The sequence below is a fragment of the Podarcis raffonei genome, chromosome 5, assembly GCF_027172205.1.
Source record: "Podarcis raffonei isolate rPodRaf1 chromosome 5, rPodRaf1.pri, whole genome shotgun sequence".
Classification (NCBI taxonomy): domain Eukaryota; kingdom Metazoa; phylum Chordata; class Lepidosauria; order Squamata; family Lacertidae; genus Podarcis; species Podarcis raffonei.
The window spans coordinates 50,954,560-50,974,341 of record NC_070606.1 but is presented as its reverse complement, the minus strand read 5'-3'; the positions used below and the strand labels follow the sequence as shown (position 1 = coordinate 50,974,341).

Genomic DNA, 19,782 nt, shown 5'->3' with positions numbered 1-19,782 from the left:
GAATTCATATGCTGAGAGAAATCCTACTTACATGTCCATCTCCTTTCTTTCACACTGACAAAATGATCCCACCATAGGAGATCACTAGGCCTTTTAGCACTCTGGTAACCAATAAGCCAGCAGAGGGAGGTGTCACAATGAACCCGATGACCCAGCAACCCTTGACCCTGAGAAAATGAGAAGCCACAAGCACTGCTCCTCTTAAGTGATGCTACTAAGTTTTCTCATACGGCTTTTCTTCCATGTTCCACTTTTTATAAATATGCGAAATTTTTCCTTCATCTACTGAGCACTAGCTATGTCCTATACCTGTCTAATACCCTCCAACATTTCTCCCATGAACATAGGAATTTCTTATTCCATTATGATGATGATGATTTTCGGCCATTTCCAACTTATACAAAAACATCATTAAACATTACCAAAAAACCTCCCTTCCCAATGAAAAAAAGGATTGTCCTAAGGAAAAGCAGGTCATTCCGGGGTCAAATCAGAAACTGGGATGGCTTCTGTAAATCTGGAACTGTCCCTTGAAAATTGGGACACTTGGCGGGTCTGCTGAGGTGACCAGATGGGAGACCACCAGGGAACCCATGATATGGTGCTTAGAATTATACAGACAAAAAGAACTATGTAAATAAACACACACACACACACGAAAGAAAGAAAGAAAGAAAGAAAGAAAGAAAGAAAGAAAGTTGGTGGTTCAAATCTACGTGATAGGATGAGCTTCTGTTGCTCTGTCCCAGCTTCTGCCAACCTAGCAGTTCGAAAGCATACCAGTGCAAGTAGATAAATAGGTACCACTGTGGTGGGAAGGTAAACGGCATTTCCATGCGCTCTGGCACTTGTTATGGTGTTCCGTGCACCAGAAGCAGTTTAATCATGCTGGCCACATGACCCGGAAAGTTGTCTGAGGACAAACACCAGCTCCCTTAGCCTTAAGTGAGATGAGCGCCTAACCCCAAGGTCAGTCCAGGGGTCCTTTACCTTTTTAACTTACATGCTGATGAATAACAGCAAAAAGAAAAACAGAAAAGAAGGAAGGCTTCAGACATCATGAAGGCTGATATTAAGTACTTCAGGGCAACAGCCACTGATTCAATTGGATTAGAAGTCTGCCTGCAATCAGCAATGCCAGGCTTTGTGCTTAAATCCCTTACTGTAATTGCTTCATGCTCTTTCCCAGTCATTTTTCAAATGAACATACATACAGAATCTGACGGACACAAAAAGACAGAGTCATCTTATCCACTTTTGTGCAGGTGCAAGAACAGGCCCCAGTTTCCATGTATCATATTTATATTCAAAGTTTATGGCTGCAGGAGAATCTTAAAGCTGAAGAGAAATATGTTATCTCTGTTCCAAGTGGCAGAGAAACAATTAAAGTATTTAAAAATGCTATACAGTCTGTCAACTGTGCTCCGTTTTGTAGAAAGCCATAAGAATTAAATTAGGACCAGTTTAATAAAGATAAGAAATTAATTGAACTTTTTAGAAGATGGTGGGGGGATTTCCCCCACTAGATGAAAGCATCCTTTTTATCATGGACAATAACAGGGTATAGCTGAGAAGGAATTACAGTACCGTAAGAAGAAAGAACTTCACATCTCTGTAAAGGAAAGTATATTTCTTTCAGGACCAAGTAGTTAAAAAATTGGCTTGGACTCTTTCAATATAATCCTATGCATGTCCACTCAAAATTAGCCTCACCCCTGAGTTCTATAGGCTAACTCTCAGGTGTGTACAGGATGCCTTAACCTGAGAGACTCAAGAAGTAATTTATAGAGGGGTAGAGGGGCTTGGCTGCAGATAAGGGGTTGGAAACTTTTTCTGACCCAGGAGGCTAGTACCTTATCTCCTCACCCCTGATAGGCTCAGTTAGACAGATGGATGAACTGCCCACCTGTCAATCACCTGACATCATAGTGACATCAGGTGATATTGTGCTCTGAAATCCCAACTAATGGGACCTCAAAGTGCAGCGCAGCACAGGGCAGTTTGCAATTGCGCTTTCAAGCAGCTTATGCTGCTAAAGACCACCTCTGGAGTGTTTAAAAGCAGAACAATTCTTTCATTAGAGTAGTTTATAAGAATTAAATATTTTGTACTTTTCTATATTCCACAAGAAATACTACGTGAGGGAACAAGTAATGTGTTTGACAAAACAGGTGGCTGTATGAATAAGTGAGCTGGAAGGGCTAAGGGCTGGGGACGCAGCTCCAGATCTGATCTCCATAGCCCAAAAAATATCTCAGTAGCCCTGTGGTAAGATACTTTGACACAAATCACCAGCTCCTGGTTTGAGCCACTCCTCCGCCATCCTTCTCTTCCAAGAGATAGGTGACTCATTATTTGTATATCTGGGTGTTCATAACACTGGTTCACAATTACCAATATGCAGTGAAAAATACAACCTAGATCAGCTCCATGGCATTACACAATGGCCACAAGATTCTGCCATCAAGCGTTTAATAAAGAATGAACTTTACAAGCAGATCTAAATAGATTTTAGGGAGGCAAGATCAAAGTCCTACCAAGATGTTATCAGAGGATTTCTGGAACATTACAAAAAATGTCCTAATAACAAGGTACTTGAGATATACCCCGAAAGAGGTTTTTTTAAAAAATAAAAACTGATGATCTTCATGCCTCCAATTCTAACTCAGGAAGGTTTCCTCGTTTCGATGATCATTGTGATAAACAGGCAAATAGCTTTTCTTTTCCATCAGAGGATAAAATGATGGAATAGCCACGGAGCACTGATAATTTATTTCCTATTTCAGAGAGAAGCTGTACTTCTCAAGGGGATATGCACACCATTTTTCAAGCTTTGAGTCAATCTTCTAAAGAAGTTGTCTGTAGATCATGATCAGATTTGTCTAGGGAGTGTATCTATCATGGCGCAATGAAAATCATTCATTTTTCAGACCTGTCAGGCAGGGTAGACACCTGTCCTTTACAGAAATGGGAAAAGTGATAGAATCCATATAGCATATGGAAGGGATGAGACTCCATTATTAACAACCTGAAAGTGTGAAAAGGGTTGGATCACAAAGGCAGAGAGGTCCAGAAAAAGAATTAGTTATGTGTATGTCTCTGTATTTAACCTGTGCTAAAACTAGTTCTCAATCTAGTGTGCCAAAGGAAATGCAAATGGCAATAGAAAGACATCTAACATATGGCATCTCTGCACTTTTGCTTGACTTGTACATTCCCTTGGGACAACATGATGGGATGTTCTGTGCAATGGAATATTCAGTCTATATCCCATTGAAATCAAAGGCAAAACTTCCAGTGACTGAATGGATTAGGCTCACATCCAAAGCCTTTTATCACAGATGTGTAAAGGAACTTGAAAAGGAATTCATCTAAAACATATCTCTGTATGTGCTGCAATAAATAGGCAGCAGCTTGGCTAGCATGCATACTGAGTTCATATAACTGTAAATCCTTAATTAGTTAACTAAAACCAGTGGCAGGTTTTCAACCATAGCATAATTAGGCAAAATGTAATGCAAATTGTGAAGGAGCTGTACACAATAATGAATAAATGTAGGCAAGGTGTGTGTGTGTGTGTGTGTGTGTGTGTGTGTGAGAGAGAGAGAGAGAGAGAGAGAGAGAGAGAGAGAGAGAGAAACACCATCAGATGAACAGTAGCTATAGCCAAGGCTTTCCCCCACCCCACCCCACCCCATTGACAAAACTGCTTTGGTGTTACATGCTTCAGCTCTGGTTGGATACAACCAATGTTTTGTCTTTCCTGGGTCATGGTCATAAGCCTCTAGTCTGGAACAAGGCTCTCATCTTATAAAAGTTGTACTAAAAGAGAAAAAGAATGACCAGTGTCAGAACTATTATTATTAAATGAAGCTGATGTAAAAGGTGGACTTCGAGACCTACCCAAAATACAGTCCATTTATACTATTTAAAATACACCACTTTCACTTTTATGTTTATTTATTCCAATGATTGTCAGAACTGCAGTATACCAAGGTCAGGCCACTGGTCCATCAGACTCAATACAGTGGTACCTCGGGTTACATACGCTTCAGGTTACAGACTCCGCTAACCCAGAAATAGTACCTCTGGGTTAAGAACTTTGCTTCAAGATGAGAACAGAAATTGTGCTCTGGCGGCACAGCAGCAGCAGGAGGCCCCATTAGCTAAAGTGGTGCTTCAGGTTAAGAACAGTTTCAGGTTAAGAACGGACCTCCAGAACGAATTAAGTACTTAACCCGAGGTACCACTGTACTGCCTTAAACCAGGGATAGCCATCATGGCACCCTCAGATGTTGTGGACATCAGCTCCCATCATCCCTGACCAATGCTGGCTAGGAATGATGGGCGTTGGAGTTCAAAATGTTTGGAGGGCTCCACATTCAGACAAAGGTGCACAGAACTGAATATGGGGCCTTCTGTGTGCATCTCTGTCACTCTTGTTCTGTTCTTTTTCATTTCTTAAAACTGTAAACAAAGTGAACAGTAGTGCATGCTACTATTTTGAATGCTCTACTCTACAGAACCTAAGAGTAACTTATAGTTCATCCAACCAATCAAATAAACCTGTCCATATACATGTTTTAAGCATTTCTCTCAGAAAAAGCCAGATAGTTATGTGTTTGAGTACTTTCACTCGTACAGCTGGTTAGTAAATCTAATTGTCTGTACCAGTGACAACTTCAACACATGGGTGTGCTCATCAGAATCTTGCCCTTGCCTGTACTGCTGTTGGGTAGTGTATCTGCATTATAAACTCACCCTGGCTGATGTCTGCAGGATGGAGAAAGTGCAAATTAGTTTGACCTAAGATCTCATAATATTCATTTTTAATCACTGCTCTCAGAAGGCTGGCACATCAGTCATGACAAGTGTTCTTCCTGGACACATGTCTTCCCAGAAATCGTAGGCACAACTACCACCCCCTTCACATTCCCATCAGGCATTGAAGCAACTTCTGACAACTTAGGAACTCTCAGCCTTGGCAACTGAAACTGATGAGTTTAATAAAAGAGCCATGTTGCTTTCCAAAGGGAAGTGTAACTTTGTACGTCAACATCTTGGCACAAAAGAATTGTCTCTGATTGATGGAGATGTTAAGCCCAAACTTACCTTAGGGGAGAAAGAAGGGGGAGTGGGAGTAGAAGAGAAGCATTTGCTTTGAGCAGCTGGACCTGGTAAACAATATAAATTAGGACCTTTCTGGCTTTTGAGTTTGTAAATGGCGCTCAGTTATTTCCATCTGGCCCAATAACAGCACAGATGATAATGTCAGCTTAGAGATGCATTCAGGAGATGTCACATGTTCATCTCCCAACACATTTTTGGGGAGTGTGAGAAAAATTTATTCCTTTTACTTTGCTCAGCTTTCCAAAGCCATCGGTAGGGCCATGTGAACTCTACAGCTCTGTGCATAAATGAAGAAAATCATGTCAATTACAGTGGAACCTCGGGTTACAGGCGCTTCAGGTTACATACGCTTCAGGTTACAGACTCCACTAACCCAGAAATAGTACCTCGGGTTAAGAACTTTGCTTCAGGATGAGAACAGAAATTGTGTGGTGGTGGTGCAGCGGCAGGAGGCGGCCCCATTAGCTAAAGTGGTGCTTCAGGTTAAGAACAGTTTCAGGTTAAGAACAGACCTCCAGAACAAATTAAGTTCCTAACCCGAGGTACCACTGTAGTTATATTGCTCTGATTACATAATTTAGCTTACTACATTGTGGTCTTGGTCAAGTGTTTTGGAAGAATGAAGTTGATGATGAATGGTGTAGAAATCTAAGGCAAAGGTGAGGAGCAACAGAAATACCATTATTAATTATGTCAACTGCATAACAAGTCCACAAGTTCCACTGATTCCTGTGGGAACATTTCTAATCTGGGGTTTTTATGATTTTTCACACCCCCTTTTACAATGACTGGGGCAACCCAGTCAGATGGATGGGGTTTAAGTATTATTATTATTATTATTGCTTCCTGAAATGGCTGTAGCCAACCAGCAAAAGAGAGACAAGGGAAAAAAGAAAGTGGGTAAATTCCAGCTCTTTGAATATCTGAATCTGCAGACTGCATAGTGAGGTTTGGACATAATTCTTTACATTTGGCTAAGCGAATTTTCATTTAATGAGCGGGCAGAAAGCAGGACCTGTATGTTAAACATTGTTTTGACATTTCCGTTATATTGAAATGTGTGTAAGGTACGCAGGTTAATAAACTAGTTATATAACTTGTGTAAATTACGTAAATTATGTTAAAGAGCAGACAGCAAGAGGAATAATGCAGTATTTGTCAGAAACCAAACTGCCGTAGAACAAAAATAACACTTTCTCTGTGCACTCCTTGAGTGCTTCTGTCTGGAATGTGTCCTTGAACTGTGATGTTTCCTACTTGCGTAGATGGTGGATGGTGGAGTGTAGATGCCTTTGACATTTATATATATATATATATATATATATATATATATATATATATATAGTTATTTATATCCCGCCCTCCCCGGCCAAAGCCTGACTGAAATGTGGCCTATTGTTCAAGGGTAAGAGACAAATCCATTGCTTCACTTACTTTTTGCCTCTGGTCTTACCCACTTTCCCCTCTGATCCTGCCTACCACTGACACACAGTTCCCAGGAGATTACCAATAAGTGAATGAACCCTGTGGCTGGGAAGGGTACTCTGCCCTATGCATAGATGGTAGGGCTTGGGCCAGCATGGCAGCAAGAGCTGGGTTGGGGTCACTGGGTACACCTCTGCCCTGCCGCTCATACAGTTCAGGGGAGGAATACTCAAGCAAGGCTATACTCTTCTCACCATTTGGTTCAACGTTCTGGTCCTGTCTGACAACAAAAATATTGAGGTATAGGAGTTTGTAAAATGCTTGGAGAAGATAAATAGCTGCTGTGGATAGGGAGCTTTCTGTCACATATGGCTGGTAACGTTAATGCCTCTGGTGTTTTCTCATTGACTTTGACTTACAAAAAATTTAAAAGCTCTCTGCTGCTTTTATTAGTGGGCTGTGGTGGGTCTCCCTTCGTGACTGAGGAGGAAGTTGTGTGGCTGTGTGAACACTAGTTAAGTACACATTGGTGGCTAGGATGTGAATGATTTCGCTGTGGTTGTGCACCAAGCAGCTTCTCTGCTGTAAGCATTAGTGATGCAATTTCTTAACGATCCATTCAGACAGTGTGCAAGAGCCTGAAAGAAACAGCTTGAGACAGATATTTCCCTCTGGGAAATGCCATCCGAGAATATGTTAATCTGACAAATACACAAAAGACCGTCCTCTGTTGGTGAAGCATGAAGAATCCCTCTGTATTTTGGTATTTGATCCGTCTCCCTCTTGAAAACTAGGGGGGGGGGGCGATGATTGTTACCCACTAATCATAACAGATCGTAGGGAAGTTGAGAGACATCAGGGCCGCCTCATGCTGCAAATTTGATGTTGTCTGCACCATCTTTGACAATGCACTTGAAATTAATCAGAGGAGAAATGTCTCATTGGATTACATTTAACCATGAACACTGATCAGTTGCATGCAATTTTAACTCCGCTGTTGAATGTCCAGGACACTTTATTTAAAACATAGACGATAACATATTACCCAATATGTAGGAGATGATTTGGCATTTTGTGAAGTCAAAGGAAACACAGCTGGATAATTGATGGCAGTATTGTAGAGCTGATATTTCCTATGGCATGTGCATACACATATAGATACATATAGATACATATAGATATAAAATATGGATAATGTGAACTGAGGGACTAATGTGCAGAGCAAGTGCACCCTGTGCACATTCATCCTAATGAAGAACATACACATGCATTGTCCATGAGGAAATTGTGTACATTTCCCAGTCAATAAACAGACTCTCAATAAACAGACTCTCCCACAGGCCATGAAGAATGCACATAACTTGACATTTTGTACGCTCTCCAGACATCATGCATAATTTCCAACAAGTTTGAGGGAATAAGCCTGTCTCAGCTGAATTTTACACATTCTCTGGACAATATGCCCACTTTCCAAGTAGCATACCCTTTGTTAATATCACTAGTTCAGAGGTGGGCAACCCATCCCTCTCCCTGCAATAGTGATTAAAATTCTCCTTTCACTCTAGTGGCCGCAGGCTCCTCCCGCTCACTACTCAACTTTTCCCTGCATTTATGCTAGGAGTAGTTTGAACTGGGTGCATAACAACCAGCCATTATGTACATTCTCCATGAGGCATGGTGAATGTGCACAATGGCTGCTTGTTATGCACTCAAAACTACTCCTAGCATAAACACTTTCCCCCTCTGACCTACCATGGAATCTCTGATGTAACCTGCTTGGATATTTTCATCGTACTTCATGCACTCCAGGGAAAGAGCCAAAAGCAGCTCCTTGCAGTACCACCAGCACTGCTGTAAGCAATATATGTGTCTCCATTACATGTCACAGGCACCTAGTAGATTGTTCCTGTGACATTACTGGTAATGAGCAACACATAAACACGTGTATCAGAACAATTTAAAAGGCTCCTTTCTGAGTACATGGTGAATGATGTGAGTGTCAGTGATCCCCCTGGGCATTCATGTTAAACCTTTTAACGGGGTTAATGTTTCCATTTTGCATCTTCTTGTTTGTTTTGTTAAAAATTAGTGTTTGTTTCCCTTACCCATTATTCTTCACATATGAAATTGACCAAGGATATTGCTACTATATACTTATGCATGCTGTATACTGAGGTTTTATTCACACTGCGGGTGGTGCTGTAGTATAATCTAGTCTAATGAGCTGAGAGGGCTTCTGTGGAGAGTTTGCTTAGCCTGCTCTTAGCCTGCCAACAAATCGTCGTCAGGAGTCTATGGTGAATGATTTCATGCACATAGCTGTAAAAAGCTGAGCTCAACTTTCTGCCTTATACAAGAAACACAGTGGAAGAGCATCTGTCTTGCATGTAGAAGGTCCCAGGTTCAACTCCCAGCATCTCCAGAAAGGACTGAGAGTATCTCTTGTCTTAAACCTGGAGAGCTGCTGCTAGCCAGTGTGGACAGTAGTGGGCTAGATAGACAAACGGCCTGATTGTGCAAAGGCAGCTTCCTGCGGGATATCAAGTAAGCAACTAAGCATTTGCGAATGGGGATAGATGGTGTTTTGCTGACAAATAAAGAAGCAAATGAAGGGGTCTCAACCCATAGCAGTAGACTTCCTTGCTGTGGACTGGCAGGGGAAAGTCTGTGGTTTGGCACTTATCCACACAGGCCAATGATTGAAAACCACTGGAACAGAGGCGTCTGGATATGTGAAGTTCATATCACTGTGGCTTGGATCTACTATGGAATTAACATTCCAATCTGGACTGTGTTTGAACAGCTAGGATGGTTAAAATAGGTTTGGCACGTTAGGGGGATAAAGGAAGAAAGGATAGCAACAAAGACAAATTTATTTCAAAAAATGTTTCCAGGCTAATGATAATGTCTGAAATGATCTATCTTTCAAAAAGGCAATACCAGAGTATGAAACTGCCTGCCAGAGAATACTTTTAGATCTCTTCTTCCTTTGTTGTGCTAGAGGTAAAGTATTTGTGATTTGGTGAATTTTTGCCATGAAAGATACAAAATGAATTAGTTTCTTTTTGCATTGAAGTGCATGGATACATCCTTTGCTCCTAAGAAGAGCTAATGACCTCTCGCTCTCTCTAAGCGTACACACACACACACACACACACACACACACACACACACAGAGTTCCAAATGCTCCTATCCAATTAAAATCCTCTGCAGGTCTGTAAAGCTATTGACAACTTGTTCCATGTCACTAAACTTGGTTGGCTGCCCTGACTCCAGAAATAAAAATGCAGTGCTTCATAAATGATCTCAGCATTAATAAGAGCCAGGAGGGTTGCCTTTTAGAGGTAACCAGGGGTTTTTTTTACTAGGGATGTTTCATGCCATTGTTTTTCTTCTCTGCTAAATTGTCCTTTCTGCATCAGGCTTGAGAAGAGAGATCAATGCATGATGATGAAGAAGAAAAAGAAGAATCAATGTTATTATTTCTGATTTACGCTGCTGTATATTGCAGCAGAAATTGCCCACGGAAGAAATTGTAGATTTCTAAAGTAAAGGTGGTCAGAAATTGGTAGTTTTAATCTTATTTTACTAATTTGTGCATTAGCATTTTTACTCCCTGTGTAGAACCACAATCTTGGTTGAAAGTAATAGGTGGTTTTTTAAAAAGTGCTCATTAAAGTCAATGCCAGTCTTTTTGGTTGACCGCTCAGAAAGCACCTGCCATTTGACTAATGGCTTTAGTGCTGAAATGTGAAGGTCATATGCTGTACGAAGTCACTGGGAAATCTTGCTGGGGAGAGAGGGTAGGGAATTCCAAGGTGGGTTTTGAATATTAGATACACTTTCAAACCCCAAGCCAAATATTGCCTGCTATTGTTTGCAAAGGAACTCAGCTCATAAATGGGGCTGCAACCTGAAGCCTCACCCTTCCAGCATAACTGCTCCATTTAAAAGTTCAGGACAGAACGAAGGGCATCCTTTCCAAACCATTTGCTTTGCTCCTTGCAAGGGGCACTGGATATCTTGGTTATAATTAATTCATTAGTGCATTTGCACTGGCCTCCTAACAAATCTGCAGAGAACTAGGAGGAAGTCAGTGGATAAATAAGGAGGCACTTGGGCAAACACTCAAAATTCAGTCATTTATTTTCCCCACTAGCAGCTTTTAGAGAGAGAAGGTTATGAAGGGTTTTCTCTCTCTCTGTGTGTGTGTGTATGTGTGTGTTTTAAAGCCTAATCCGTTCAGTCAGCGGTGTCGAGAGTAAAAGCTTCTTCTTCAGCTTGGTGTCGATGCTTGGTTGAGTCTTAAAGCTTCATGGTTTTTTGACACTGCATTGAATCTGAAGCTTTGATGTCTGAGGCTGCTGCCTTCACAGAGTAAATCACATTTTAAAGTTTATCAGTACAGTGGAGTACTGTCTTCTCTCTCGCATACACATATACAGCCTCACCTTCCCATTGCTTTTTCTTTTTGTGAGAGCACCCAGAGATATTTTCTTGGTATTAAATGTTTCTTCCACTTACATCTTTTTCAGTGACAGGTTGGCACTTTCCTTCCCAAAAAGTGGGATGATTTTTCTATCCTGGGTTTGAGAGGGCACAAGAGGAGGTGGAAAAAAGGCAGGAGTGGGACAGAGAAGGTCTGGATAAAGCAGAGTGCTTGTGTTTCCACTTGGGCCTGTCACCCTACTGTTTCCCTCTGTCTATGGCAAGGGACACAGGGCTCCTGTGATTTGCGCATTATATCCTTGTGGGATTCAGCATTTGAATAGACACTGCTGGTGGTCACAGATGGCCACTTTCAGCTGGAAAGATCTTCACAGGGGAATGTAATGATCCCCTGAATACCTCCTTGTCATGGCTTCCATGGAGTAGCTATCCTGTGTGGTCATGTTTCCTAAATGCCTTGTGTTTGTAGAGTCTCTCAGTGTGAATACTCCTGTGTTATGCATATCCAATCTTCTAACAGAAAAAGTTCTTATGTAGATGACAGCACCATTGCAATTCCAAACTCCTCATTATTTGGCATTACTATCTTTCCTCTCTTCCATCCCTGATCACCAGCTCCTACTACCGGTATTTACTCCCTTTTACCAGTCCCCATGGATGGTTAAATCTGTCCATTTTGGCTCCTCTCTATTTCTCATTTCTCCAGCCAATTTATAACATTTTCACATCAGTTTCCACTTTAAAAAAAGGTCCTAATGAAAATTCATCAGCATCTTAATGTGAATTTCTCTTAATATACAAATGTTTGCAAAGCGATTTCCTATAATATAATGCATTTTTATGTTATTTTCATGAGTATATGCATTTTTATGCACAACCTGGCCCAGTATAGGCATTGTTATACATATTACTTGGCTGGAGGACTGCATTGCACACTTCAGAAGAGTACGAACTATAGCTGGGTTTCCATTAACACATTGTTTCAGAAAGTGTGAATTAGAACATAAGATGTGAACACAGGGACATAAGAAGAGCCTGTTGGATGAGGCTCATCTTTTCCATCATCCTGTTCTCACAGTGGTCAACCAGATGCCTGTGGGAAGCCTTAGGTAGGTTTGCATTTAAATTTGAACTTAATCAAATTTCCCCCACATCCCTACCAGCCCAACTTACCCCCACTGGTAGCATCAACACTGTTTGGATGCTTCCATTTTTTTCAATTGGCATTATGATTTCTGTCTGGAAAACATTCCTGATTAGAGGAGCATTTCCCCCAATGATTGGGTCAAGAGAACAGGTGTCACTTTGTTTCATTGGTGTCCTTTGTCACAAATCCATTAAAAGTTTTTTGATTTTTTTAAACAATCTTTCCCCTTTGGCCTTTGAATAAATGGAACCTTTCCACTCAAGCTATCATGTTCCCTTTCAGGAAGCATACATGAATGAGTCCCTGGGTGGCAGGAACTGTATGGTGTCATGTCTTTCCCCTCATTTCCTTTTTAACAGAGCTCGTTCTTTATCAGTCAGTCTTTACAGCTGTAGGATATTCAGTCAACCCCTGCCACCTGCCATAGTTACTTCCATAAAGAATCTATTTCCCTTACCTTCAGCACCCTCTTGTTACAGCTTGGCATAGTGCAGAACTCATACAAATGGGCAGGAGGAGGAACTCTTCCCCTCTTATTGCAGCATCCTCTCTCCAGATTTTGATATTCCAAGGGAGATTAGGAACGTCCCATCCCTGCAATATTTATTCTCTGCAGCTTAAAAAAAAAAGGTTTTAAAAGGGCTACTCCTGTAAAGTTATTTTATTTTTATTACAGTGTGTTCAGGGCTGTATTGTTTTAAGGGTGAGGACTATTTTATAATGTCTTTGGCAGTTTTTCCAAGTTTTAAATTATGTGGTGTTTAAACACTGTTGCAGGCTTAACTCATATATTTGCCATATGATGAGAAATGTTTTCTGAAAGGTGTAATTAAAAATGTTAAATAAATAAATATGAGAATGTTTTGCTAATCACAGAGAACTCCTTTTAGCCACCCCCCAAAAAAGTTTCAGTTGTTTCATCTAAGGAACAGGAACCCTCAAATTTAGATCCTATGTAATATCCACCATGTGAAAGTCTCTAGAAGTATTCCTGAATGGCAGTGGCTCCATAGAGGAGGCATAATAACTGAAAGCTCTAGGCAGGGATGTTGCCCTCCAAATGTTGTTTGACTCCAGATCCCAGCAGGACCAGCCAGAATTGCCAATTGCCAATGGGTCAGTATTGATGGGAGACGTAGTCCAACAATATTGGGGGCGAGGGCAAAAGTTCCTCCCATCTGCTTTATGGAAATATTGCCACAGATTCCTAGTACTTCAGTGCTAGTGCTAGTGTGGAGATTCTCCTCAGAGCTGGTATGATCTCTGCGGCAAACTGCTCTCAAATATTAGACATTCTGTAGCAAACCACTATCACAAGAAAAATGTGTCTCCAGATGGCAGCTATGAGATAGCATATTGAGGAAAAACACTAACCGTTCATATTCACGAGCAGGGAACTTCATTAGCAAGGACCATTTGTGGTGTGAAACTGATAACGGAATTGACAGGAACTGTTTTACTGGACAAGACCTATAATTAGGGTATTAGATTGTCTTGGTGTTTAAAAACTGTTTATTATCATGGGCTGGCAATGTACTTGGCTGACATAAAACCTGACCTAACCTTCACAGATAGTGTTCTATACAACTCATGGAATGAACTATCATCTTGCTCACTATTTTTTATGGGAGCAGTCATCATACATTCTGAAAAATGATGTGCATCCTCCAATAAATCATATTTTCCTTGATGACATATGTCACTTTAGAGTGACAAAGGAAAGGGGGCATTTGGAACAGATAAGGGAGACACAACATGGGGATAATGGATGGCTCCCTATCTCTTAATTTTTGGTGCTTAGCACACATTGACAATGATCTCTAATGTTCAGATAATGGCATGCATTTCTCTATTGGAATTAAGGCCTAATTTGCTGTGTCTGAAAAAGCACAGCCTCAAAAGTTGCCATTCCAGGGCTGTTAAATATAGAAAAGACAAGAACGGCACCAGGTTGGCTTTGGCAACTGTCTTTTTGGAGCCAACATTATCGTTACATGGGATTAGTTCTCCAATGTGTCTCACTTTGCACTTATCCACATTGAATTTCATTCGCGGTTTTGTTAAGTTGCTCCCTTCATTTCAATTATCTTTATATAGCACTTTGCAGCCTGCTTTCGACTTACAAGCTTTGAATGACCCTGATCTACTGATCAGTTAAAGTCACCCTGCTCATCTGATTCAGTTCATTTAGCATATGGTTTTAGTTCATCTGGCTGCAATCTTTTCTGATCACTCTAATATTAGCTTTGCATCAATTCCTTGGAGAAAGAAAGAAACAAAAAACCCACTCCTTTTCATAACCTTAAAGCCACCAGAGGACTTGGACTACTGCATGCAGAGTTGCATGGACAGCTGCAACACTGAGGAGTTAAAAGTAAGCCATGTGAGGAGGACTGTTCATAGCCCTGACCCTGGGCCCTCCCATCAACATCAGCAGTGCAGTAAAAATGTTCCTATGAAGAATCAGATTTAGCGGGTGCGCAGAGAGAGGAGGGGATAGAATATTCTGTTGCACTACATTCACCTTATAATTAATTATAATTAATTAAAACAGCAGAACTACATGTTTAAAATCAGGACAACCCACTTAGCAGAGAACAGGAGAATAAAACATGCCAGCGCTAAATATTTAAAACTGGTGCAAAGCTGAAAATTTTCACAAAGCTAAAACAATGCGAGGCGCAGCATAATAAAGATTAAAAAGGCCTGAGACCATATATTGGCCTGATATATAAGTTTTAAAGTAAGCAACAAGTGGGCCCTTCTGGGGGCAGCATCCCACAACTCAGGGACCACTATTGAAAAGGACCTTTCTCTATCATTCACCATATTTCATTTGGGTACTTGGAAGGAAGTGTCAGACAAGGATATCAAGGAACAGTAGGCAATGTGAGAACAGGGAATTCTTCTGATAGTGAAGTACAATGGTGTCGTGGTAAACTTTGAAGTATAGGAACTCATCATGACAGCCTCCATAGCTATACCCTAACAAGAGTCCAAAACTAAAGGCAAATATGTTGATCCATTATTATACTCAAACACATACATATCAAAGAGTAGCATTACATAAGACAAGATCCAATTTATTAGAATCTGCATGACTGCAGTCCTAAAAATTGTTTCCCAGCTTGAAGTAAACATCGTTGAAATCAATATCCTTTCTACTGACTGCATAGGTTCAGCTTGAGAAACCCACTGAGCTTCAACAAAAGATCTTCAACCAGCTGAAATGCAACCTTAAGCTTTCAGTCAGAAATGCAAAACACACAAATAGGTGTTGCAGTTAAAATGCAGGCCTGAAGTAGGAGCCCAATAAAAGAAAAGGAAAGAGCATCCAGCCTCTGACTTCTTCTATGTTAATTGGTCACATCCAAATTTGAATTCACTCATTCACTTGCTGGAGCAAAGAGGGTCTGTCAGTTACCATGGTTCTCAGGCAAATCACTTGTCATTGCTACTGCTCTGAAAAAAGGTCTTGGAGCTATATTTCTCTGCAACCCTCCCACCATAATACTGCTGAAGTCACAAACTGCAAAGGGCTTTAAAGGTCAAAACTAGCACTTCGAATTAGGTCTGGAGAAGGACTGGGTACCAGTGAAAAGGATAAGACAAAATGTTTGTAACACTTGATGCCCGTTAATATATTTGCAGATATTCTGAGGTATCATTTCCACCTCAGGAACAAGCAGTGTGGAGTTCTAATTGCATCAGCCTGTGGCAAGGTGGTTGACCTGCAAAATTTACATGCTACATTCAGCCTAAGTTGCAGCAAGTGCCTACCTAGTGTCTACATTTTGAGGTGAAATGTCTAAAGTTGATCAAGCCTGCATTCAGTGTACGACACTGGCCCTGCTCACTCTCCCTGGGTTTACTTGCTTGACACATAACATAGGCTTACTTATTTCCACAGCCAACACACATTGAGGGAATAGTGAGAATGGGCCCTCATTATATTGGTTCAACAGAAGGGAAGTTGCTATTTCAGCAACACCAGCATTGGAGTTTTCATGTCACACCAGCAGCACAAGCCCTGGTACTGCAGTGTCCTAGCATGGGAACACTTATCATTAACCACATGACCTCCAGCAGCAGGAACTAACTGATGACTGGGATATTATGCATCAGGTTGCTGTCCTTCCATTATTTCCACCACATAAAAGGCCATTAAGGGATACTGAAAAGTGCCATTACCACCCCATCCCACTTCTCATTTCTCTTCATTTAAAAATTGACCTTTATGACTGCTTCCTATCGCCTATCTTTTGATCAGTTGCAGATCTAGGGTTAGGGAACTATGCTTTTCAGGCATAGTTCCATGCTTAGTGTAGTGCTTGAAACATCCTTTGATGATTCACCTTATTAATGGACCTGTTATTAATTGTTCTCTAAATCTTGGCGGTAAATTGTTTTATGTAAAGAAGGTTTAGAGATTTGGGGGGGTGGGGGGGAGGTTTGACTGCCTTTACTTCTTTTGTTTATTTGTTCATTAAAATTATAGATTGTATTTTTAACATTTTTTTGTTGTAAACTGTTCAGGTAATATTTATGGCCAGCTGTATAATAATAATAAGTAGTAGTAGTATATACAACTTTTATTGATGCTATGCTACCTACTATTTCTCTGCCTAAGAAAGCAGTCTTAGTGTAAATTTACATGCTGAAGCCATGTGAACTGCAATGTGGCAACAACATCAATTTTTTATGTATACAGTGAAACCTTGGGTTGCGGACGTAATCTGTGACGGAGGCACGTCTGCAACCCACAGCGTTTGCATCCTGAAGCACCGCATCTGCGCAGGCACGACTTGGCGCTTCTGCGCATGCGCGACCGGCGAAACCCGGAAGTAACCCATTCCGGTACTTCCAGGTTTTTCACGGTCTGCAACCTGAAAACATGTAACCTGAAGCGTCCATAACATGAGGTATGACTGTATAGGAAAAAATTATCTGCTACCAAGCATTTATAAAATTCAAGAAAATATTCCAGGGAATCATCCATCAAGGCACCCAAGGCATGATCTCATAGAAGCTTCATGGAGAAGTTTCAGGTGACCAGTCAATAGACAAAACTGTTATGCTTAGAGAAAAATGACTGTTTAAGATCCTGAAAGATAAAAGCTAGGAAGAAATCTTAATACAAGCTATCTCAATGTGTTGTTGAGTCAGGCCAGAATGACCAGTAATAGGTTTTGGTAACCTAATCTCTCTCCCACCCCCACCCCCACCTCTGTTTTTTGCAGAAAAGCTCTTTGGTAATATGAATGCTGCTTCATCATACAGCTTCATTACTGAGGACAATCAACTTCTGTGTTGTATTTACTGTACAATTTTTGATTTATGGATTGTATGGGGACACTGCATTTGCTATTGAGTAATGGCTTCTTCCACCCGTAATGCCCCATCCTCTTGCCTTAGGGGCCTTCTAAGGGGCCTACTGACAGAAGAATTCCGAGGGAGGTTCTGAACCTCTGAGTCTTGGTATAAAAGCAGAGTTGGGGATGTTGCTAGGTATCAACACGATCAGCTTTGGGGCTACTTAGGGATGTGAAAGTGTATGAAAAAGTAAATAAATAGCTAGACTATGACTATATCAGTGCAGTTGGTCATCACTCCATATGCTCCATCACTCCACATTGACACCATGGCTGTCTTCAAGTAAGTTACTCCAGGGTTTTGAAGTGGTCCCACTGATTTTGATGTAGCTATTCAAAAATTACTTGTTTGGATCTTATTGATATATGTTGTAAAGCAGTCTGAGTTGTAATAGTGATGGAAGTGCTTATGCATTATGTGAATGCCATAACTGACTTGCTTCACATGTTTGGTGAATCTACCAGATTGCTTATAAAAGCACCTCTGCAGCCAACAAGCATGTGGTCTGGTTGGAATCACATTGAAGCAATGTTCATAAAAACCAGACTACTGCATAGGATTTGGTTCAGTCCTAGCTCATATGGTGGATTCATATGGTCATCTGGGGCAGGCGCCAATGGTTGTTGACAAGCTCCTAGCTGCTCAGAATGACATGGAGCCATCTTTTGGGGGGTGGGGGGTGGAATTAAACCTCCATGATGAGGACCTGTATTCAGACCTAGTGTCCTGAAATACTTTACATTTGTGCAAGGTGATTGGTGGGGACAGTGAAAACATCCCAACACTTTCCCTCTTCTGGTTGCTAGTGTACATAGCAATGTCTTCTTCCCCTACTCCTTTGAAGAGCTTTTTGTTGGTAGCTCCATGTCTGCGGAATGACCTCCCTACGAAACAGCAGCTCACCCCAAGGATCCTTATTTTATAGGTTGATTATTTTATTGTTTCTGTTAATTCCATAGTATGCTTTTATATTCTCTTATTTTTTCCCACCACCCTGCAGCCTTTTGTGGTGAAGGACAATATACGAATAAACAAATAAAGCTTGATACCTTGTACCACTGAAAATAGATAATCTGACCTGCTATTTTCACAGTTTTAAGATATGGAACTCTGGAGTATATTTACTTCGTATTCTTCCTGGCCCAAAATATTTCCGCCTCTAGAATGGCTTGGATCCTTAGATGTCTCATGCAATAGAACTATTGCTAAATGGGGGAGGGGAAAAAAGGCCAGAGCCTAATGTACAGGCACAGGAAGAGCCTAATACATTTTCTGGCAATCGTTGGCGGAGCTGAAAATTCAAGCATCTTTGTAGACTTAACTCTCACAATAAGGAATCAATTACAAACAATTTTGGTCACTAGGCTAAGTGCTCTCAAGTTTTTATGGGTTTTTATTAATGGTAAACTAGTATTTTAGCCTTTTGCTCTGTTTAGCTTTTTTAAATGTCTTTGTGGGCTGGTGTTTTCAATAATTGAAGCGATATCCAAATACTCAGAGGAGACCCATCGAAATCAATGGATTTATGTTACTAAGTCTATTGATTCAACAGGTCTACTTTGAATGCAGCTCATGTTAGATATAACCCTTGGGCTTTATGATAGGGGTGGGGAAGGTCTTGCCCACAAGTCAAATGCAGCCCATACTCCTCACCAACTGTATGCCACACCCTGAAGTGATTTTGCCTGGTTGAAATGTTCCCTTGAACTTAGTTAATGCTTCTTGCTTTAAGTGGATTGAAAGGTGGGGACGGGGGGCACAGAAACCTCTGGGTTTTTCATAGCTGGGATATAGCCTATCGTGCAACTGTAAGAGTTACATTGGCTGGAGCACTCCCCTCTGCCTCTGACCCCCATTCACCACTAGGATGCAACCCTGGGGTGGTGGGGCTCCCTACAGAGGAATGCAGCCCCTGTGCAGAAAAAGGTCCCCTACAACTGTTTATGGCATGTCCCTCCTTGGTATCAGTACAGATTAAGGTTGGTCCATGGGGTCACGAAGAGTCGGACATGACTAAACGACCGAACAACAACAATAACGAACAAACATACAAATGAATCCCTGCTGAGGTGCACTCACCATTCTGAAGCCTAAGGAGACTATGCTGATGCATCTCCAGCTGTTGCCGTTGACTATGGACAACAAAGTACATGGCAGCTGAGTGGATATAAAGGTGAGCCATTTCCTCTTCCCCAGCAGAACACAGCTGAGACATTCAGCAGTCTTTTCCATCAGTTGTTGGGAGGCAAATTGGTAG

At 41.1% G+C, this 19,782-nt stretch overlaps 1 long non-coding RNA gene across 1 annotated transcript; it reads right to left on the bottom strand.

Moving 5' to 3' along the window:
• Nucleotides 1-3,729: 3,729 nt before the first annotated feature.
• Nucleotides 3,730-19,681, bottom strand: LOC128414213 (uncharacterized). Its single transcript, XR_008330612.1, has 3 exons — nucleotides 19,605-19,681; nucleotides 12,610-12,768; nucleotides 3,730-3,822 (listed from the first exon to the last, which is right to left on the bottom strand). It is a non-coding gene; the product is annotated as an uncharacterized LOC128414213 (long non-coding RNA).
• Between the last annotated feature and the right edge of the window lie 101 nt (nucleotides 19,682-19,782).